This window comes from Lissotriton vulgaris, chromosome 5, assembly GCF_964263255.1.
Source record: "Lissotriton vulgaris chromosome 5, aLisVul1.2, whole genome shotgun sequence".
NCBI classification, from domain to species: domain Eukaryota; kingdom Metazoa; phylum Chordata; class Amphibia; order Caudata; family Salamandridae; genus Lissotriton; species Lissotriton vulgaris.
In genome coordinates, this window is record NC_141693.1 from 550309691 (window position 1) to 550332938 (window position 23248).

Consider the following 23248-nt stretch of genomic DNA (forward strand, 5'->3'; position numbering starts at 1 on the left):
CTGAAAATGGAGATGAAAGCCAAGGATTTAAAAAATGAAAGCATTCCAACCCCCTCAAAAGTCCATGCAAAGGATGGGAAAGTTAAAACCTCTCCCCTTCCAGTAACATCTGATAGCGACTTTGACACTTCACAAATAGGTGGTGTCCCACCTAATTGAGAACACCCCTCACACAGCTGCATGAGCCAGTCAGGAGAAATGGTATCCCTGTATGGCAGGCGCGCGGTGCAACGCTGATTGGGATCAAAGGACTTTAGACTCCACTCCCTCACCCTCCCCCCCCCCCCCCCCCCTCGTGTGTGTCAGCCTGGGCTGAGACAGCTTAGCACACACGCAGCTGCAACCAAGTACTTCACAGGTCTTTCAAAGACCATTCGCTTGTTAACAAAGCTTTTTATTGTGTTTTCACCCCCTTCTTAGAGCCCCTGCATCGCCACTCTCTGCCTATAGTTGGAAAATTACCCCCCCCGCCACCCCAAATGGGCCTCAGTCTAGTTGCGTCTCTGCTGTCTGGCTTATTGACTTTAACAAACATTAATCCACTATGCAGATATTCAAGTGTGCTATACAAATACGTATTTACATGTTTTAAACATTTTACCAGTACCTAACCCTCGGTGCTCAGTGTAATCATGGTATCCCAGTGTATATATCGGTGAAAAAACAACAGCTTGCAAAATGCAACCCCAAGTTTCACACACCCTAACTTTGGTCAGGCCCAGTAGATAAAAACTTGAAAACATGAAACCCGTTTTAATACAAGAGTGCTTAAGCATGTTACTTCAGAATATTCCTGTATAACACTCACTTTTTTACAGTTTTTCTTCAGGCCATACAGCGCCCTGTCTTGCCAGATATCGGCTGTATACATTCAAACACCAACTACTGGAGAGTCTTGATTTTTTGCTGACGTCATTACGACCTTGCCCTCAGAAAACCTGTTACTGAATACACCGACCCCATCCCAAAGCTGGCAAATGAGTCATCAACCTCCATGTGTTTTTTATGCTCCGTGCACTGTAGAAAGCATCAAAAGAATTTCGGCCTCTGAAGAACTCTGAAAACATGAGGTCGGATCGCAGTGTAACTGAATGACGGGTCCACCGAGCCCGCCACCCACGCCCTTCATATTTATCTTCACTGTCGAAGAACTCTCGTTTTTTGGGGTCACTAACTACTTCTGAAGCCTCTGCAATCACCATTAAGCTGTCCTCAGAGGCTGGCTCCTTATTTTTGTCAGGGTGGTGGCGCAGTTTTTTTACGTCCTCTTATGAAACGCCACGGAGGGCCAGGCCTAGGCTTTTGAAGTGATTAATCTTTTCACCCATAGTTGCTAAAAAAAAAAATCGCACCTCTTCACAATTTCACACAATCAAGTAGAGATTAGTTTAATGCGAGCATCCAACCTCACACTTTTAAATACGAGCAAAGCTGCTTAATTTACCTGACTGCGAGCCCCGCGACGGCCACGGACTTCTGTGCATGCATAGGCTGAGTGACGTTTCACCCCCCCAGCCAATCACTGGCTAGAGCCCTGTGATGGACTGCTAGCCAATCAGATGCCTCCATAGACTATCTGCACGCTTCGGATTGGCTGTGAGCCCCAGAGTGCCGAGAGCCTGTTGTATTAACGTGATTTATTGTCTACATGTCCGTCGGACATAATAGACAATAAATCTTCTTGCCCATCAATAAAAAGAACATGGTTCGGGCGTCGGGCGATATGATTCCCCCACCCCTGAGCTTAGCAAAGCAGCGATGCAAGCTTCTTGCACATTAGGACACATAACAGCCATCTTAGTTCTATTGCGCAGAAGCAAAAGTTTTTTTACCAAGCATGTCACGTGGGCATAAGAGACACATGCGCAGTAGAAAATCCCGCCTAGCAGCAGCCATTTTAGTGCAAGCGGATTATAGTAAGTAAAACCACATTGGCAAGCTTCCCCTAGATATCTAATATGTCGTGTAATGCAATATTAAAAAGACAAAACATGTTAGTTAGTACATTAATATTATTATCAAGAGGGTTGAGTACGAGCAAGTCACTTTATGTGTGAAACCTTGCTCCATCACGAGAACCTCGAACAGACGCTTTGGTCTGCTCTATGCAGAATTCACGAGTGCTCTGAAGTGAGAGGATTTGGCTCTAAGGATTCAGTCCTTGTACTATTTTCGCAATATGTGAAGCTTATTCATACTGAGGTAAGAGGGTGCTAATCTCCATTCTTTCTCACAGTTTCTGATAAGCTTCTGTCTTCGTAAAAGTCAGTTTGAGTGTTCTTTTGACACTACCCGCATACGCAAAAGCAAAAATTGGAGGTCACTCATTCTCCTACATCGCACCGAAGACATGGAACAACTTCCCTCAACACATTAGAAGCACCTCCTCACTTCTTGAGTTCCGCAGGAAGCTGAAGACCTAGCTCGCCATACAAGCACCTTGGAACCACACACCTACAATAACTTGGATAGCCTCTCAGATTATTAGTGCACTATACAAATCAACATAACATAACATACTATAACAATGAACAGTTATAGAAATGCACTGGTGCAGTCTGCTTATTACTATACTCTATATCTTGGAAGCACGTTATCAATCATAAACCTAAATCTTTTAGCAGATTTTTTGTAGCAGCCTATCTACTGTGTGTACTGTAAGTTTTTAATATAATGACTTACAAAGTCACAATACTTTCTGACACAGGCTGGGACCTTTTTCCACTAAATACTATTCTCCACGGCACCAACCAGGATATAATTGTGTGGCTGTTTGGCTACGTGCATCGATGTTTCATTGTGAAAAATTATACATTTCCCATTGACTAGTTGAAATTGCATTTATTTTTCATTTAAGATGTGCCTTATTTTATATGCCGTTACCAGGATGGTGAATTAGAATATTTTGTTCTTTTTAAGCCACGCCTTTGCGCCTGTCCCACTCTTGGAGACCCCCCCCCCCCCCCCCCCCCCCCCCATTGCACACGGGGTACAAGTAACCAGCAGAGACGCCCTCAGACAAAATGGAGTAAAAGCCGGAAACGGGGCTCGTTAGTTGATGCAGAATCGAAACCCGGTGCTTTCCACCTTAATATTACAAAAGGCGACACTACGTAAGCGTCAACTGTGACCTAAAGGCTAGAGACGAAACAAGATTTCCGTGCCAACCTTGTGACAAGGGAAGCTGCAGCAGAGCGAAACTATCTCTCACTTTTCACCAGCAGAAGCAGGAAGCTGTGTTTTCGCCGTCTCTAATTTGCGACCTCTGTACCTACTGCAACTGAACTTCGGAATTTACAGACTGGAGCCCGGAAACATGTTTAACAGGTCTGTACACAGCTCAGGTAGGACACTTACGTGAGCGCTCGGCTCCTGTGTTTGTCCACGCAGAGAAAGACTTCGAAATAGGTATTTTGAAAGTGTTTCTGTTCTTAGGATTCCATTAAAAATGAATACATTCTGGTTTACCTTAAATTCAATAAGTTGCAAACATGCACATTGCAGTCGTTTGTAGATGGGAAAACCAGACTGGGATATTGTGCCCCCGAGATGCGAGTCATATATTCAGGGCCGTAGCTTGGTCCTTAAGATTGGGGGGGGGTGAATTTAAGACTTCAGATTTTCCAACAATCACGCTGGTTAAAATATATTATACAGGGCAACGTAAGAAGCAAGGAAGAGGAGTGCCAATGTGAGGGGTAATTCAAATTCAATATTTTGTAAAATGACCATTTTATAAGACATTTAAAACAAATAAAGTGTGTGTGTGTGATAGAGTTTCGGTCTGCATATGCAAGTAAACATCCCGGGGCAGATTTATGATAACTGGCGCATCCCCAGGGATGCGCCAGTTATTTTGCGCCGCTGCTCCGCCACCCACGGTGCGCCGCATTCACAATGCGGCGCACCATGGGGCATAAACGGCACAGATGAGTGACGCATCTGTGCCGTAAAGGTGGCGCATTGCTGGAGTTGCGTCGCAAGCGCGACGCAGCTCCAGCAAGGCTCGGGGGTGCCCTATCTGTCCAATGCTGCGTCAAGCCTTACGCCTGCTTCAAGCAGGCCCAGGGTTTTGACGCAGCATTGGCCTGAAAGTGACTGAGTGAAATCTTATAGATTTCACTCAGCCACTTTTGCGAGGCGCACCTGCCCCGGAACTCCCATCCTGCGCCGGAACGCCCACAAGTGGTGCAGGGCTTTACAACGTGACGCATCTGCCTAGATGCATCACGTTGTAAATGGGTCGTAGGGATGCGCCACGTTTACGCGGCAGTTGCGTAACGCAAACATGGCGCATTACCAACATAAATCTGCCCCCCCAAGTGTAATCCGACCAACACCTCATCATACCCAATTTACAGGATATTAACTACAGAATACACGTATGGGGGGAGGGGGGCGCGGTGTAACACCCATAACTCCCCCTCCACCCCCAGAGTGACCAGGCGTCCCGGATTTGCCGGGACCGTCCTGGGTTTTCAACAGTTGTCCCGGCAGATTTCGGTAAAATTGGATCTTGTCCGGGTTTTTGAGAGGGTAAACTGAAAACAGTGAGAGACTCTTTTTTAGTATTAAATCTGTTTATTAACAAATGAGCGCATATACAGACAGTACAACTTCCCATAAGTCTACAGACATTCGATGCATGAGAAATTGGCATGGGAAAACAGTGACGAAAACATATGTAGATCCCAGCTTGAATATGAGGCCCTCTCCCTAACTGGCAATTCTGCATAAGCGAACCAATATCCAAAAGAAAAAGCAGGAACAGTAACCAACCCCCCCAACCCCCACCCCTCCACCATCCCCCCGCCTACCCTCCCACCACCCACGTTCCAGGTCCAATACCCCTCCATGTCCATGCCTCAGAGCGCCTCAACATTCTTCTTGTGATAAGTGCAGCAAACGTAGATATCGGGGAGAGACACTTTTTTTAGTTAGAAAAAACAGCAATGGACCGCACACCGCCCCTAGGCACTCTGGTATGTGAAGTGCCTGAAGTTCGAAGAATTACTGAAAGTTCGTAAGTGGTTCACCTACGTAGGTGCAAGTAGATACTTGTTGTTCCCCCGATCTCTAGACCCAGGACATGGCCCGGGTTTCGGGATATCTTCTCTCATCAGTAGAGAAAGTCAATAGGGGTGGAAGAGAAGGCCGCCTCGTAACCGTCACGGGCCTTGTTGCCCAGCAAGCAGGTGCGTCGTCCAGAAGCTCGTCAGCTTGGGAGCCCTTATGTAGAAAAAACAGCAATGGACCGCACACCGCTAGCCCCTTCTCCGGGTCGCCCCTAAGCACTCTGGTATGTGAAGTGCCTGAAGTTCGAAGAATTACTGAAAGTTCGTAAGTGGTTCACCTATGTAGGTGTAAGTAGATACTTTTTGTTCCCCCGATCTCTAGACCCGGGACAATTATTAAATTATTCCAAAGCTGGGCTAGTAAGGAGCTGTTATGAGTAAGCAATGTATTTAATAGATATGATGCTGGTTTTAAAAATTTGATTTTGTTTATTTTCTTAGTGCCTCTTCTGTGTTTCTATGCTGTCATTCTTTGCACTTTTTTATGTAAATGTGTAGTCCTTCTTCTATTTTGTTTTTGGGTCGCACGTCTCACCCTAGCCCCCCCCTCCCCAAGTTACGCCCTTGCATATAGTAACCGTAGAATATTGTCATAAAGGAAATAACCAGCAGTTGTAATGGAAAACATTCTGGTGGACCTGGCTACAAGTACTAAAATGCAGAGAAATACCCAGAACTGGATTAGTGCATGGAAGTGAGAAGTTTGATGCCCCACTTGACTGTTTTGTGTGCACTAATAGAGGGACTAAAAAACACCTAGGAGTTGACCCTGGTTACAGAATAACCGTCACCTTTGTGTATCATTATTAGACCATCCGTCAAAAGAACCCTGATGGAGGAGACACATAAAGTAAACACTCTCCCTGAGAATGAGCAGTAAGAGGGCCTAGCTCTCAACTCCCTTGAACAGGCTTCCCACAGAGTCAGACTGGGGCGAAAAAATATCCTGGGCACCAAAATAAAAGCGGCACCCATTAGCGAAGCAGATATCTAAAAGAGGTACTATCAGGGAACTCAATTGTAAAAACCAGCCAACCTGGCTATAAATCTGGACCACAGCGGCGAATAAACTGGCCAACACTCCGATCAGTCAGTCCAGCCGATTAGGCACTACCCACATGCTGCAACACAGGAGACTCGCTGTCTTGTTGAATTTCTTAATTTCTTTATACTTTTGCCCTAATCAGTTACAGGGTGGTTTTCGTATTCTGGAGTTAGACTCCTGCACATCTGTGCTTAGGTTCTCTTACATCGACAACCTTCTGCTATTCCCTGCTGGAAACAGGATGTCGTTGATGACTGAAGGGCTGACCTACCCAGCGGCCTTCATGCCATGGCGCTCCATCCGTGCGTGACATTACACTCCTTCTTGCTTCAGAAAATACCTTCTCCCTTAGACATTTGTTATATTTCTTAAATCATTCGGGTCGGATTCTTGTGGCTTCACTCTGAATGACATCTCGTAGGGTTTCCTCGACTTTTGGCTCGGCTGCCTCGTCTTCACTGTCTGAGCTTGTCGTTGCAGTGGCACATTCATTTCCCTTGTAGTGCTGCTAATGATATGGTTTGAAGTCAGTGGAGGCTAATTCCTTTATGGCGGAGGAGCGTCGCCCCAAATAAAATGGTAATAAATACCTTTTTATTAAAATTTGTCACAGGCTCTCACTGTTACCGCGCGGGGGCAGAAGCAGGGCTGGTTCGTACAATTGCACTGTTACTGAAGCCCCTGCTACTGTGCAGCCGGCCAGTTAGACATACGCACTTCAGAGCTAGCAATCCCATGGCTGAGAAACAGCCAGGGAATTGCAGCCACAGGCCCCTAGCCTCAAAATGAGTGCTAGGTTAGCCTGCTCGAACCTGGCTTTGCACATGGGAGGAAGTCTTTCCCTTTCGTGCTGGAGTCACCGCCGAGGAGTGCGCCAGGGTGAAGTGAGACCACAACCAGAGCCTGCATGCCAGCAAGTGTAACATTTATGGGGAGCTTTTGGGAATTGCGCCTCACAATATTTTAATGTTGCCAGACGCCACTGTTTGAAGTGTGAGATGATCTGATTTGTCTGCTGTGTTCTGCTCCAATAGTTATGGTTTCATGCGTCACAGGTAGCCTGAGCAAAATATATGGCATCCCCTTTCCGATGAGGCTATTGCTTCACGAGGACCCACTCATCGTCTCAAACCTCTCTGCATCGAGAAAGTCCCCAGGCGTTCGCCTATTGTTTCATTATTTCAACTTCTCATTGAAACTTTTGGCATATCCTCCTTGTCTTCTCATGATTCAGGGTGGTGTTTCAGCTGGGTAGTCTTGTCTTGAGCTCCCATACAAACATAAGGGTTTCCAGCACCATAGTGCTGTGTGGCTTGTTTCTTTATGCTCCCTGGACAGTGTTCAGCAACTGTTGTAGAGGTTGACGTCTATTTTGCCCTTGTTGTATAGTTTTTTTCAAAGTCTACATGAATTGTTCTACCATTCCATTTGATTGGGACCCACAAAGATGTTGTCTTCCAATGTTGTAGTCCAGGTGATTTAAAAAGATTGTTATTAGTGTCTGGTGACAGTAATGATGTTGAAGTGTTTCCTGTGGATGGAAATCTGGTAGTGCCTACCCAGCCATACTAATGTCAAGCTCTCATTTTTGGGCCTGGGAGTATGATTCCTCCACATATGACATACTGTACCTGGTTTGGGTACGGTTGGTAGACAGTCATTCCCTTCAGCGGTGCTGTGCTAGGAAAGCTTCTAGGCTCACCAGACTGGCATCTATGGTGAGTTTGATGCCCAGTGTAAGGTCAAAGTAAGCCATGTTAGCAGTATGGTTCACTCTCTCTTTGATCTCTTGGAATGCTTATTCACATGTTGTGTTTCACTCAAACTAACACCCTTGCTTGGTGAGCTCTTGTAGAGCTTTGCTGATGGTGGCATAGTTTTTGATGTACCTTGTGCAGTAGTTGGCTATTCTGATAATGACATTAATTAAATGAAATGAAATATGTTCTTATATAGCACATGGCTACCCAGGAGTATCCCAGTGCTTTGGACATGCAGTGCGGATCAGAAGGGGTTATTGTGGGAATAACCATGTTTTAACTGCTCCAGAAAGAGAGGTGGTTGGTTTTGTGGCGGATGTGAAGAGGCATGGAGTTCTAGAGCTTGGACGCATTGAAAGAGAAACAGCGCCCTCCTGTGCGGGCCCTCCTGATTCTGGGGACCACTGCCAGGGAAAGGTCATTGGAGCGAAGGTTTCTAATTGAGGTGTGTGGTTTAATAAAATCCTTAAAAATGGGGGGAGGGGGGGGGGGGGAGGGTGCGTTGTAGATTTTTGTGTGCAATACAGAGGGTTTTGAAATGTATTTGTTCTTTTATCGGGAGCCAGTGCCGTTTTTTTAAGGCTGGTTTAGCTGAAGATAGGAGGTTAGTACCAGTAAGGAGTCTTGCGGCTGAGTTCTGGACTGCCTGAAGTTTGTGAATGACGAAGGTGGGGGCTCCTAGATAACGGGCGTTTCCATAATCCAGCCTTGATAATAGGAGGGCTTGGATTAGGATTTTATGGGATTTTTCAGGTAGGAGGGGCAGTATTTTACGTGTTGACCTTAGAAGGCCAAAACAGGTGGCAGCTGTTTTTCTTGCCTGGGTTCTAAAGGTAAGTTTGTGGTCAAGCCAGACGCCCAGACTCTTTATTTCCTTTTTAGGGATAGGCGCAGGTCTCATGCATGCCGGCCACAGAGTATGTGGGTCAAAGATTGCTTGATTTCCTAACAGCATGAGCTCCATCTTGTCGCCATTGAGTTTAAGATGTGACTGACTCATCCAGCTGGCGACTTCAATGAGACAGGAGCTCAGGTTTGAGGGGGCCTGCTCTGGTTGGTTCAATGCCACGATGAGCTGTGTGTCATCTGCATAGCTTATCAGTTGAATTCCGAAGGGTGCAACTATCTCAGCCAATGGAGACATATACACGTTAAAAAGTGTGGGACTCAGGGAGGAGCCCTGAGGGACCCCACACTGTAGAGGAAGTGGTAATGAGAGGATGTTACCTTCAAACACCTGAAAATATCTTCCTTCGAGGAACAATTCCAGCCAGGAAGGGGCCCTCCCTTTTACTCCTAGTTTTTCGAGCTAGTGTACCAGGGTACGGTGATTCGCCGTATCGAAGGCTGTACTGAGGTCTAGGAGGATGATGGCAACAGATCCTCCGGAGTCCAATATCTTTCTGGACTCCTCCACTACCGCCACTAGTGCAATCTCCGTACCTTGTCCTGGGCGAAAGCCCGTCTGGGAGTGGTGAAGTAGTTTAAAGGATTCAAGATATGCAGATAGTTGGCGGTTCACAAATCTTTCTGCAACTTTACTGATACCCGGGAGAAGAGAAATTGGGCGATAGTTGGACAGTTCACCAGGATCCAAGTGGGGTTTTTTCAGAAGTGCTTTCAACATTGCCATCTTCCAGTCCTGGGGGACTATGCCAGATTCAAGCGAAGAATTCACTAGATTGACAATGGGAGGGATGATGACTGGTGTAGCAGATTTCATGGTGTTAAAGGGGGCCGGGTCCAGCGGGGAGCCACTCTTAATTAGATTAAGGATAGGGGGAAGAAGTTCCTCAGTAAGTGGGGCGAGGGATTCCATCTTGGGGGAATTATTCTGAAGTTCGGCTTCAAATTGCGTGGGGAGTTGTTCACTATTAGCCAGTTGGAGAAGTTTAAGTATGAGTTGTATTTTGGTGGAGAAGAAGTCTACTAGCTCTTTACATCGGATACCAGTGGAGTCTGGGACCGCAGGGGGATCTAGAACTTTCATGAGTTTTTTTATGATCCTAAATAATTATTAGGGTGCATTAGAGGAGGATGACATTTTTTCTTCATAAAAGGCTGCCTGTGCCATTTTAAGTGCGGCTTTATAGGAGTTGATGGATGCCCTGTAGGTAAAACATTTTTCCCTAGAGAAGTCTTTCCTCCATTCTCTTTCTCATCTTTTGCACCCCTGCTTTGATTTTCGGAGTTCAGGTGTGAACCATGGTTCATTGCTAGAGCTGACTTTTTTTTAATAGGGATCTCCTTGGGAGTACTGAGTCTAATGAATTCTCAATCCATGAGTGGAACTCACCGCTAGCTAATACTGGGTCGGGTTGTATGAGGGGGTGTTGGATTGCAGTTCTTTAGACCATTCCTCAATACTTAATTTGGGCCAGTGGCGGGCTTGGGTGCGTGGTACAATCATGTGGGGGGGCGAAGGCTGCCATGCAAAAGGGATTAGAAAATGATCCGACCAGGGGAGGGTAACAGGATTTTTTCCTTTTAGTTTAGGAATGTTTGAGAATATCGGGTCCAAGAGGTGGCCTTTGGTGTGAGTGGCTTGATGGACTTTTAGAAGCATCTCGTATGCTGTAAGGTCATGAGTAAGATTATTGACTGTTGTATCATGAAGGTTATCAAAGTGTAAATTGAAGTCACCTAGAAGATTGAAGTTAGAAGAGATACTGGCTAGGTCTACCACTGCTTCAAGCATTGAGCTGCAGAATTGACCCAAGGCTCCTGGGGGGCAATATAGAAGTATGCCAGAAAATGTAGTTGAGGGGGTAAGAGCGATGGAGAAGTGGGCGTTTTCACAGTCTGCAAGGGGGCTGCCCAAAATGCGACATACTAAGTGATCTTTATAATGAATGGCAATCCCTCCCCCTTTGCTGCCCACTCTATTGATGTGCTGAATCAAATATCCCGGACGGAGTGCTCGGACAATGTCTGGGTCAGAGCTGGGTCCTAGCCATGTTTCCATAAGGAATAGCACATCGGGTACGGTGTCATGTAGAAGAAGGGAGATTTCTGTCACGTGCTTTGGCAAGGAACGACAATTAAGCAATGCCATGTTAAGCTGTTTGACATTTATGGATAAGATCCCCGCTTCTTAGGGAAGCTCATATGATCAGTGCCGGCATTTTAGTTGCCTTGTAGTGTAGTTCCTAGTTTCCCACTAGGCCCTGCGCATTGGAATAACATAAACAGTAGTATCGACGTAGAAGTGCGGATCTTCCAGGCCTCTACTGACTATGCTAAACTTAATTGGGTTTGTTACCAACTAGCTCAGAGGTCACTGGAAAATTTCTTGACTGAAATAGGAAGTGATCAGCTTCCCTGGCACAAACAAGAAGGGATTCAGTTTTCCAACAACCGTGCAACATGACAACTTTGCTCCTCAGATCAAGAGTCAATCTCTAGGGTCGTGTGAAACAATAGACAGTTATTTTACTCAGTCAGGTTAGTGCAGATTACTTTCACAATATGTAGAGAATAGAGAGACGGGCGTTTGTCAATAAAGGGTTAACATTTATTGAACAGTCTTTCTTCTCGTACAAGAGAAATGAATTGCCACAATTGCAAGACTTGTATTATAAAAAGTACGTACAGTAAGATAAGTATTGCGAAATAATACTGTAAAAGCATTGATATGGTTTCTTAGCCATACAATGGTTTAAAAGTAATAAAACATATATACAGTCATATATACATTAGGCTAAAATACTCAACTGGTGCTTCTAACTACGCCTACCCCAGTGTACCTGACCTAAGCCTAATACTTGGGAGGGGAGTAAGTAAGTAGCTTTAAGTTAAGCTGGTTTTGCCAAGGTTTGCTTCAAGAATTCTCACTAAGGGTTTAGTCAACACCATACCTCTGAATAGAATGATGGAGGTCTGGTATCTCCTTCAGGGAAACTCGGTATCCCAGTCACCCGCAAGGGTAGACCAGAAACGCTGGAGCTGGATTTCTCTGCAGGAGAAAGACAGCGTCTCTTCTCAGCGCATCGAGGAGGAGGAGGGGGGACAGCGTCCGCGGGCAGCTGGCATCTGCTGGGCTCTTCGCAGAGGGACGGCTGTTCAGCTCCTAGGCTCACCACACCATCGTTCGCGCTTTAGCAGCGATAATGGTATCAGCAGCTTCGTCAAGCGACGGGCAACAGGCTGCAGCAACAGGGGGGCTCATTGCTTAAGGCAACGTTGGTAATATTTATACCTGAAAGGTGCCTGGTTTGACGTAAGTTTGCTGGACATAAGACGTCAATTAAAGATGTCACTAGGAAGTGATAGCTATCAGTTGCTCATTAGAGTTCCATTATTAATCAAAACACAGCAAGCAGGGATTTCCAGGTTTGCTGAGTTTTTATCTTGTTGAAGAACTCGGAGTGTTAATCTAGGAATCTCAGATAGTGACTTCTGCTCTGTCATTGCACTAATTGGTTGCAAAGGAAGTGGCAGAGAACTATTCTGGAATGTGGCTCTGTTCGTGTGAGGCCAGAGATGACTTTCTGAATATTGTACTTGAACAGTTATGCCAATATAGGGAATAAATGGATTTATAGCCGAATAGGGGCATAAGGTCACAGTATCGATCAGGATCCTAGATAAGCACGCAACACCCACTCCACGGGTTCATGTCCATCAAATTACTAAAACTAGAGCAATAAGATGCATGTGTAACATTGCCCACCCCAAAATACATAAATGCATTTGAAATAGGCGTATATTGTAATACGTGAAAATTATAGGTACTGTACGTTTTTGAAGCATAGAAATCATTCAAAAATTATTGCATATGAAATCAATGAACGATTATGCAAAAAATAATTACACATGAAATATCTCTGAAACAGAAGAAGGGCGAGATAAATCATCACATATAAATGCATTGCAATAAATGTGCTAGAGGCTGATGTAACTTATTATGTCTCTAGATGTGTGTAGAAATAGAAGTTGAAGCTTCTGTTCTCTAAGAATAGTTTTTACCTTAAGCAAAGAATTGTTCGTGCCAAAAAAAGGGTCAATATTAAAAAGTGTTCAATTCAAAAGAATTAATGCTTGAACGGGGAAATAGAGTTCCAACGCTTTTAGCAGTTTTTGTTGTTCAAAACTGAAGGCCGAATTCAGAGTTCATGGGAACACTGTGTGTCGGAAAGCTTCTCTAAAGTTATTGTTTCTGTTCGGGTGAGAACATCATATCAGACAGGCTCTCAAAGAATTGGTCTACAAAATCAGGTGACAGTTCAACCAAATTTGATAGTGCTGTAACTTGGCAGGTGTGAGAATGATTGCTGTCATCATAGACAGGATCAGCAATGCTCACAGAAGGTCGTACCTGGGTGATGTTGCTTTTGTCACTTGCTCCACTGTTACCACCTAGTCGTAGCACAGGAGTCTCAACGAATGCCGTCATCAGGATTGGTAGCCGCTGTGGACAACACAATGCGTGAGCCGTTATTGGACTGAGCAAATTATCGCCGTCCATTGGTACTGCTGATGGAAGTGAAAGACAGATGTCCAACACGTACTCATCTCCGCATAGCATACATCGAAGTACCGGTAAGATACAATGTTGCCATATAGGTTTGAATGAAAGGAACCAGGTCATGTTTAGATCTCTCAGCCTGGCCAATCCAAGGACGTTAGTTATCCTGTCCAGGTAGCGCATTGCTAGGATTGTCTCTTCCATTTCAATGGGAGCTATGTCTGAGCTTTTGCTTGCCATAACGAAGCAGAAGGGTCAAAAATAAAATCCCTGCTACAAGTCCCAAGAATCAGAGAATGTACTAGGTTTTACAAAGTCACTTAAGGAAACCTTCAGTTGATGAGGATGCTTCAGGATTTCGACCGGACCATAGATCTCATAGTCTGTTTTCTCCCACACTACCCCACCAGGTATTGGAATGGCTGTGACATTTACTGTTGACAGTTCTCTTTTCTTCACGTGGGATGATCTGTGTGGTTTCAGGACTAGGCTGATGTTCTGACTTGCTGTGTCCATTCTACTATATTTTCCCTCAATTAATTTTCCCAAACAAAGTACCATGATGAGCCAAAGCAGGAGGAAAAATACACCTAGACCGAACCAGAACTCTAACCAAGGGGAAATAAGGTAGATTTCCTTCAGTTGATGAAAGAGTTCCATTGCTTTTTCTTTAAAAGTCATTTTTGTTTCTGGCATCACTTCGGGGTCGTTTTGATCTTCAGAGAAGTTGTCGAAGTTGATGAAATAACCAGAGGCAGTTCTGTCAATTGATGGGATTGTTCTTTCAATCTGTCTCTCGGTAGCACTTTCTGATGCCACATTAGGGTAGACTGGAGTTTCTTGATGAACTGTTTCAATCTGTGTCTCAAGAGGCACGAGTTCCATGGCATTATTGCATAGTCCTTCACGGTGCACTGCAGGCTGATCGAATGTGATGAGTCTTTCAGTTTGAACCTCTTGGATTGTTGCAAGTTTGGGTATTCTGTTGTTTCTTGGGAGTCCACTGGGCCTACTGTTGATTATAGGCCACATGCTTGTGGTTTTACCAGGTCGATAGACACGACTCTGTTCTCCTTTTTACCAGCAAGGGGCGGTAGTACTACTGATCTTGTTCCGATGACTGCTAAGACAGGTACTGCTTTTCTGTAAGAAGGCCCAAATTCCTTCTTCACCGCAATTTTTCCTCTGACTAGATCCCCAATCTTTGGAATCCAGACAGGCCTTGCTGGGGCTGTTGCTTGTGGTGCCTCGTCAGTGGTAGATGGCTGTTGCTTTAACTTTATGTTGCTTAAGGATTTTCTTGTTTCATTCAGTTCCTGTAAAACAGCCAAACGATCTTTGATGTCAAAGTCTGTTGTTTTTTCTTGTACCACTGACATCTGACTATCGAGGTCCTGAATGTTCATTCTAATTCCGAACAATAGTTCGTATGGGCTGAAACTTTTTAGAGAATTTCTTGGCAAGTTATTAAGACTAGTCTGGACACTTATTAGATGTTTGACCCACCCAGCGCCTGAACCTAATACCTTCGCTGTTATAGATCGCTTTATGTCCCGGTTTTTTCTTTCAACCACACTATTCCCTTCGGGGTGCGACGGACAAGAATACCGCAACCCAATTCCCATGCTGGCCATGGCCTCCCTATAAGCTCGAGAGCTAAAAGCAGGACCCTGGTCCGAATGGAACGTGGTAATTGCGTATGTGCCGATATAGACTCGCAGATCTCTCTTATAACAGTTCTAGCGTCAGCCGAGCGCTGGAGGCCACATTTTTTAAGTGTGTTTAGCCTTAAGGATGTACAATGGGATGCGCTTCTCTTCTTTGATTGCGCAGATAGACCGCCTTATGCTGTCTATCAGGGTTCCTGAAACTACACTGGCCTGTTCATTACTGCGATCTCTGTTGCAGTTTTCACAATTTCGAGCAAAACATTGAATATCTATGCTCATTCCTGGCCACCAGTACTCTGATTGTAATTCTTTCAGAGAATCCTTTATTGTTTGATGTCTCAGACCCAACCCCATGTGTGCTTCCAGTAAGAGGAAGCCCCTCCTGCTCCTGTTTGGAATTACTCTGTCCCCCACTCCAGGGATTTGAGCAAAAGGAACGGAGTTTGCATCGATTACGTATGCATAATTGAGTGGATAGTTCACGGGCAGTGCTGCACAGTCGCCTTTTACGGTCGTTTTTACTGCCAGCATGGTTTCCCCGTCTATGTATTTTTCTGTACGCTTTTTTGTGGCTACGGAAGCCGGTTTAGTTGCTTCCGCTGTGGCTGTATTAGCCAATGAATTCCCTGCAACGTGAACGCCATCACGTTGAAGACTCTGTGCGTGTATCACGTGAGTCTTTTGTAGTTCTTTGTGTAAAAGAGCTACCTGTTTCCAGAGCAATTTATGCTTTATTGTGGCACCTGTGTCATCTTTGTAATCGTTTTCAATCCACCTCTGCAATTTATTGTTGTAAGAGTTGACGCAAAAATGAGAATCGCACACGATAAGTGTCGGGAATTCACGTTCTGCATTTTCGAGCGCCATCTTTAAACTTCTGATTTCAGTTCTCTGAACCGAACAGTTTCTTAATGATTCAGTTTTTGTTACTTTCGGTCTGAATTTACCGCACAGCCAACGACCTTTAATAATCGCACATGCTGCATCGTAGGATTTGCTCTCTACGTTGAAATGCTGTACAAACCTATCTGTATAGATTATACAGGCGTATAGTGGGAGAGGCAGAAGTTCGATTGGCAGAGGATATTCTTCTTCATATTCTAAATCATTCAGTTCTTCGAATTGCGGAGCGAAATAGTATTTCACATCTTCCGCTCCTAGAGAATCTACACACTGTATCCATTTCGGATCCAGTGACACTGAAGGCAGGTTTACTGGGCTGAATAGCGCCTCGAAGGCGGATTCCGCTGTGAGGATATTAATCCTTTTGCCGTGTGCTAGTTCTCGTTCATTTGCTAATGCGATTTGCACTGCTTTCACAGTTCTTTCTGTGTGACTGAATGTTTTTTCTGCTTGTGTGTACAAGTGAGATTTAATTGAAATTGGTACCTTTTCTCCCTCATTAGAGGTTAGGTATGTGAATCCGCATCTTCCTGGGATGACTCGGATTACAAGATCACGTGTGTTGTCACGTGTATCTAATTTAGTTTTAGCTAAGATGTCTGTTTGCAATGATCTCAAAATTTCTGTGTGTTTTTGAGTCCAATTGATTTGTTTAAAATCAGGTTTAATTAGTTCGTAGAGAGGTTTAACCCTTTCTGCGTAATTTAGAATGTAAGTTCTTCCGAAATTCAGAAAACCTAGAATGGATTGTAAATTCTTCAGCGTTTTAGGAGCTTGGAGTACAGCGCATTTCTCTAAGAAGTTGTCCGCTAGGCTTTTCCCTTCACTTGATAATTCGTACCCTAAGAATAGTACTGTCAGATTGGCAATTCGAGACTTTTTAAAGTTGAATTTGTAACCCTCTGCTGCGAACTCAAGTATAATGGTGTTCACTCTTTTCAAGTGAGTATCCAAGTCGTCGTCTGTGAGATAGATATCATCTACGTAAGATAATGCCTCATCATCATATATTTGTAGTAACTCTGTTACTCTAGCTGAGAATAGTCCTGGGCTGTTCTTGAACCCCTGTGGGAGTCGACAGAATGTTTTCTGCAACCCAAATGCTAAGAAAGCGGTCAAATTTCTGCTTTCTGGTGCAATGTTTTGACAAAAGAAACCATTAGATATGTCTAATGTCGTTTTATATTTTTTCCTAACTATGTTATTCATTAGGGCTGCACTATGCGAGTTTTGTACTGCAAAAGTTTTACAACATATATTAAGGTGTCTGTAGTCCAAAACTAGACGATATGAATTGTCTGGTTTGAAGACAGGAAACAAAGGATTGTTCATTTGAGAGGTGCATGTTTCAATCACCCCCTGGTATTCAAGTTGATCTAAGATCTCCCTGACCTGTTTTTTAGCTTCTTGCTTAATTAAACAACTGCCGTTGGGCAGTTGTTTCACTTTTTAACTGGATTTTGTGGGGAGGTGAGTCCTCATCCCACCCTACATGATTTTTATATAATGCCGGTGCCTGGGCTACTGCCCATTTCCTTGCATATGTATATTTTTTGTGAATCGGAATGTGATTCGAGAAGGCAGGCATAATCATTTCTTCGCCACGAAGGCACTCCCTGACAAACTCTGGGGGCCAATCTTTTTCAGCTAACAGAATATCATAGCCTTTTGAGAGTTTATCCCAAAATAAAACCTTTATTTTCCTAGTCTTATCACCCTCTATACGCAATGTAATTTCGTATATTTTATGGGGCTCGCTAAGTCTGGTGTCGGCAGTTTCAACCTGAATGTATTCATTCGTGTCCACTGTGTCCAGATGACTCATCAAGATCTTGCGCGCTATACTGATTTCTGCTGCACTGTCCAACATTGTCAATGCCCACTCCCCGTTTTTCAACTGTGTCCTCAGTATTCTCGGCATGGTTGATTACTCTAATACTGGCTACCTTCTTTTTTGGAAATTGAGATTGTTTACTCTGAGCAGGTTCCTTGTCTTTGGACTTGGTGTGCTCTCCTGGGTCTGACCGTCCTCTTCTTTCCGATTTCTGCGAAAAAGATCGAGAGGGACGTGTATCAATACTTTGATATCTATCAGGTTTTTTCAGATTATCCCTATTTCTAAGGTTATATCTTTTCTCAGAGGGCTCCCTCTGGGGAGACTGGTGTTCTCAAGTCGGAGTTCTTTCCCTCCGTCGAGGAGACCTTCCTCTGGACTGGAAAACTTTTTCCTTGGGAGTGGATTGTTTATTTCCATCCCAGCTCTTTTTAGGAGTGTTTAAATTATTTTTAATAAATAATTTTTCAGGATTTTCGAGCAGTTGGGGCTTTACCGGTTTTCCACCCAAGCTGTCTCTACCTAATTCTTCATAGCATTTTTCTATGATTCTGGCAAGCTCAACTGGCTGATCTTTTATATCTGTTTCCTTCAACTTCTGGCGGATCACCACAGATGCTGCTTCTCCCTTTATATTGGCTAATAATATAGCTGAGACCTGCTTGAAGTCTTTCAGTAATTTCATACCAAGATTTAAAGCGGGCTCTGGACCGTATTCATTTTGAATCTGTTTTAGCACTTCTGGTATTACCGCCATAGACGGAACACCGTGTGTTTTTGTGTAAATGGAAGCAAAGACTGTACCCCAAGTGTCACAGTCCTCCACGTGTGGTGTGATTCCCATAGGAAGGCAGATGGTCCAGCGCCTTGAGACCCTACGGGTATGTAGCGCGCCTTATAAGTGTCACTGATTGATTGATTGATTGATTCTGTGTTTCTCAATAGGGGTAGTATCAGGAAATACTGCCTCTATTTGAGTGATTTTCTGTGCTAACCAGAAAGGAATTTGTTCCCGTTTTATGGGTGTTTTACCAAGACATGATTGTATGTTCTGTGGTGTAATTTTATTAGTGTTCCCCTGATGAGGGGTCAGCTGTGGTACATTAACAGCTGGTTGGACTATTGCAGTCCGCATTACATATTGGACTAATTGCCTATGTATTTTTATAAGTGTTTTTAGCTGTACTAACAGCTCTTCTCTAGACATTTTTGCAATGTCAGGATGTGGTGTGTAGCCGGCTAGAACCGGCCACGTTGCTCCTGGTCTACCTAGTGGACCGAGCCTGGTTATGTGATCATTATGTTTTAGGGCGCCATTAAACCAGAGCAGGTGCTCTTGGAATTTTAGTGGGATTTCAGTCTCCTCGAAAGGAGCGTACTCTTCCGGAGGTTCCTCTATTTTGTAATAGTGAAACTCTTTTGTTCTAGCGTTTGCCGCTGGAAAGTTTATCCATGAATAGAATACCTCTGTCTGCCGATATTCGTGAGCCTCTATCACGAAGATTACTGTACCACCTTGTGTTGTCAGTCCGTTTTCTATAAGTTTTAAAGTTATAGATTTTCTTAAGAGGATCGGGATGATAATTGCATCCGGGTCAGTCTGTAGGAGACTCGTGTCTTCCTCTATTAGTAGGGTTGCCAGTCTAACTGCTTCCCTTTCTTCTTCACTGTCTGACATTTTATAAATGCAGGCTTTGCAGAGTTGGTCTCCAAGGAGACAAAGATTAGGTGCACAATATTTTGGAACACTGCATCCTTCAACGTTGAATAAACCAGAGCTTTACATAGGAATCTCTTCCTACTAAGGTCGGGCGGATTTTAACCTTTCACCCACTCCAGACGTCTGTTGGAGTATTTACGGGAGAAAGGGGTCTGTGTGAAATATGCACGACTGAGTTACTCTAACGTCTTGCGTTAGTTTATCGCCTTACCAAACGTTGGGCGCCATGTAGTGTAGTTCCTAGTTTCCCACTAGGCCCTGCGCATTGGAATAACATAAACAGTAGTATCGACGTAGAAGTGCGGATCTTCCAGGCCTCTACTGACTATGCTAAACTTAATTGGGTTTGTTACCAACTAGCTCAGAGGTCACTGGAAACTTTCTTGACTGAAATAGGAAGTGATCAGCTTCCCTGGCACAGACAAGAAGGGATTCAGTTTTCCAACAACCGTGCAACATGACAACTTTGCTCCTCAGATCAAGAGTCAATCTCTAGGGTCGTGTGAAACAATAGACAGTTATTTTACTCAGTCAGGTTAGTGCAGATTACTTTCACAATATGTAGAGAATAGAGAGACGGGCGTTTGTCAATAAAGGGTTAACATTTATTGAACAGTCTTTCTTCTCGTACAAGAGAAATGAATTGCCACAATTGCAAGACTTGTTATTATAAAAAGTACGTACAGTAAGATAAGTGTTGCGAAATAATACTGTAAAAGCATTGATATGGTTTCTTAGCCATACAATGGTTTAAAAGTAATAAAACATATATACAGTCATATATACATTAGGCTAAAATACTCAACTGTTGCTTCTAACTACGCCTACCCCAGTGTACTTGACCTAAGCCTAATACTTGGGAGGGGAGTAAGTAAGTAGCTTTAAGTTAAGTTGGTTTTGCCAAGGTTTGCTTCAAGAATTCTCACTAAGGGTTTAGTCAACACCATACCTCTGAATAGAATGATGGAGGTCTGGTATCTCCTTCAGGGAAACTCAGTATCCCAGTCACCCGCAAGGGTAGACCAGAAACGCTGGAGCTGGATTTCTCTGCAGGAGAAAGACAGCGTCTCTTCTCAGCGTGTCGAGGAGGAGGGGGGGGGACAGCGTCCGCGGGCAGCTGGCATCTGCTGGGCTCTTCGCAGAGGGACGGCTGTTCAGCTCCTAGGCTCACCACACCATCGTTCGCGCTTTAGCAGCGATAATGGTATCGGCAGCTTCGTCAAGCGACGGGCAACAGGCTGCAGCAACAGGGGGGCTCATTGCTTAAGGCAACGTTGGCAATATTTATACCTGAAAGGTGCCTGGTTTGACGTAAGTTTGCTGGACATAAGACGTCAATTAAAGATGTCACTAGGAAGTGATAGCTATCACTTGCTCATTAGAGTTCCATTACTAATCAAAACACAGCAAGCGGGGATTTCCAGGTTTGCTGAGTTTTTATCTTGTTGAAGAACTCGGAGTGTTAATCTAGGAATCTCAGATAGTGACTTCTGCTCTGTCATTGCACTAATTGGTTGCAAAGGAAGTGGCAGAGAACTATTCTGGAATGTGGCTCTGTTCGTGTGAGGCCAGAGATGACTTTCTGAATATTGTACTTGAACGGTTATGCCAATATAGGGAATAAATGGATTTATAGCCGAATAGGGGCATAAGGTCACAGTATCGATCAGGATCCTAGATAAGCATGCAACAGCCTTTCCTCCAGAGAGATGGGGGTTTTGCATGGTATACCCTGGGTATTCCTGATTGGGAGGAGTGTGTTCCTAGTATATTGGTGGGGACTGTGGGGAAAAAGGGCAGGGGTTCTGGGCCTGGGGCTCGGTCTGGTGTGGACGGGCGCAGACGGGCATGCCTTTGGCACGCCACCGGCGCGCCCGCTGCACGCGTCCGCTGCGCGTGCGCATTTGTGCTGGTCTAAATAGTGGTGTGGGGCTCGAGAGCTGGTGCACTGACCTCACCGGAAGTGTGCTCCTTCCTGAAGCCCTCCGAACAAATGGTACTTGCCGTGTCGGACCGGGGCTGGGGATTAAGGTGTCAGGTAGGAAACAATGTGCAATAATAATAAACAGTATTTAAAGTTTAAAATATGTAAAAACAATTACTTTCTGCAGCGACCTAGCGCCTTTCCAGACACAGTGCCCCGCACCTAGCAGCATCCTTGCCCCGTCCACTGCCCGTGCGCAGCTGTGCTGATCTAAATAGTGGTGTGGGGCGCGAGAGCTGGTGCGCTGACCTCAACGGAAGTGTGCTCCTTCCCGAAGCCCTCCGAACAAACCGCACTTGCCGCGTCGGACCGGGGCTGGGGATTAAGGTGTCAGGTAGGAAACAATGTGCACTAATAATAAACATTATTTAAAGTTTAACACCTCCCATGCTCATGACGAGCTCAACTCGTCATGAGCCAGGGTGCTCGTGTGCTCATGACGGTCATGGCCCGTGGAACGCTTGCACGCTGTGATAATTGCCCTGCTGTGCTGAACGTTCCACGAAAACGGGTGCGGCCGTGAGCACACGAGCACTGTGCCTCGTGACGAGCTGAGCTTGTCATGAGCATGGGAGCGCTGTGCGTGCCCCAGCACAGCAGGGGAATAGCCCCAGCAGCCAAGGGGTCACTGGAAGTGAAGTAAAGTAAAAAATCTAATGTCGCTGACATTCTCGGTAGCTTGGAAGTTACTGAGAGCCTAGATTTTATCCGGGTCTATTCACGCCCCTTTCTCTGAGAAGATGTGTTTGTAGAATTTTAAATGTGTTTTGTGAAATTTGCACCTGTTTGTGTTGCAGATTTAGGTTTGCTTTCCTTAGTGCCATGCACACTTGCTCTAAGGTGTGGTCATGTTCCTCCGGCATGGTCTCAAACAGTAGGATGTTGACATTTACTACCGAGCGACACCAACACAGTGTTTGGCATCCAGGAATATTTCAGCTGACGATAGTACCCCAAACCTGAAGCATTTGTAGTGAAATAGGCCAAAGTAAGAGGTGAATGTTGTGATGTACCTCAAGTCTTCATGAAGTTCCAGTTGATGATATCCCTTATTGAAGTCCAGTTTGGAGAAGATTTGCGCCTCATTGAGGAGCATGAGCCATCGGCTAGGTGGTTCCTCGGGTGTGGTTCTCACTGGATAGCTGTGTTGGGTATCCACATGTCAAGCAGAAGTAGATAAATTGATTGAATATATTTAGTCTTAAATTTGGTAATAGATATTTTTTTCTTTGGCTCTTTCAAGACTGGCTGTATGAATGTGTGGTAATCGAAGAAGCTTTTTGACAATTGAGGTGTGTGAGTCTAGGTCTCCAAGGGAAAATATTTGTTACTGTTAAGTTTTTGCTTCTGTATTCAGGATTTTGTTGATGACTGCAGCGCTGACCTTGTAAGTCATCTTCGTTCTGCGGTGTTCCATCCGTTACATGACACCTCTCTCATTTGGAGGGGCTTGCTGTCCTTCAAGTCATCTTAACCATCCTAACTAGCAAAAAGCCTCACATAGACTTTAGTAGGATTACACCCCCTTGAAACTTCCTCCTCCATTAAAAGATGTTTATCTCTATGGGTTTCATGGATTTTCCCTAAAAAACCTCTTGATTTCACAGACTATCATATTTTAAAGGTGTGAACAATGTGCAGGTGGACAGTTTTCTCATCCGGTTGCTGGCTGCCTCCAAGCTTTCCAAACTAACCCCACTAGTTACTGTGAAAACGCAGAGATCTCAAGGTTCTCAATTCCATGCTTTAGTAACAAACTCTGTTAAGGTTTTCTGTTTGCATTCTGGTAC

At 44.6% G+C, this 23248-nt stretch overlaps 1 protein-coding gene across 5 annotated transcripts in view; it reads left to right on the top strand.

The window, feature by feature from the left end:
* Positions 1 to 3019: 3019 nt before the first annotated feature.
* Positions 3020 to 23248, top strand: part of LOC147711220 (uncharacterized) — a 197131-nt gene continuing 176902 nt past the window's right edge. For 4 of the 5 annotated variants that reach the window (XM_086922005.1, XM_086922004.1, XM_086922002.1 and 1 more), the window contains exon 1: positions 3020 to 3327. The gene's annotated coding sequence lies outside the window, so the exon portion shown is untranslated. Of the gene's footprint in view, positions 3345 to 23248 lie in introns of all 5 variants that reach the window. The other variant, XM_086922006.1, reaches the window with a different exon arrangement.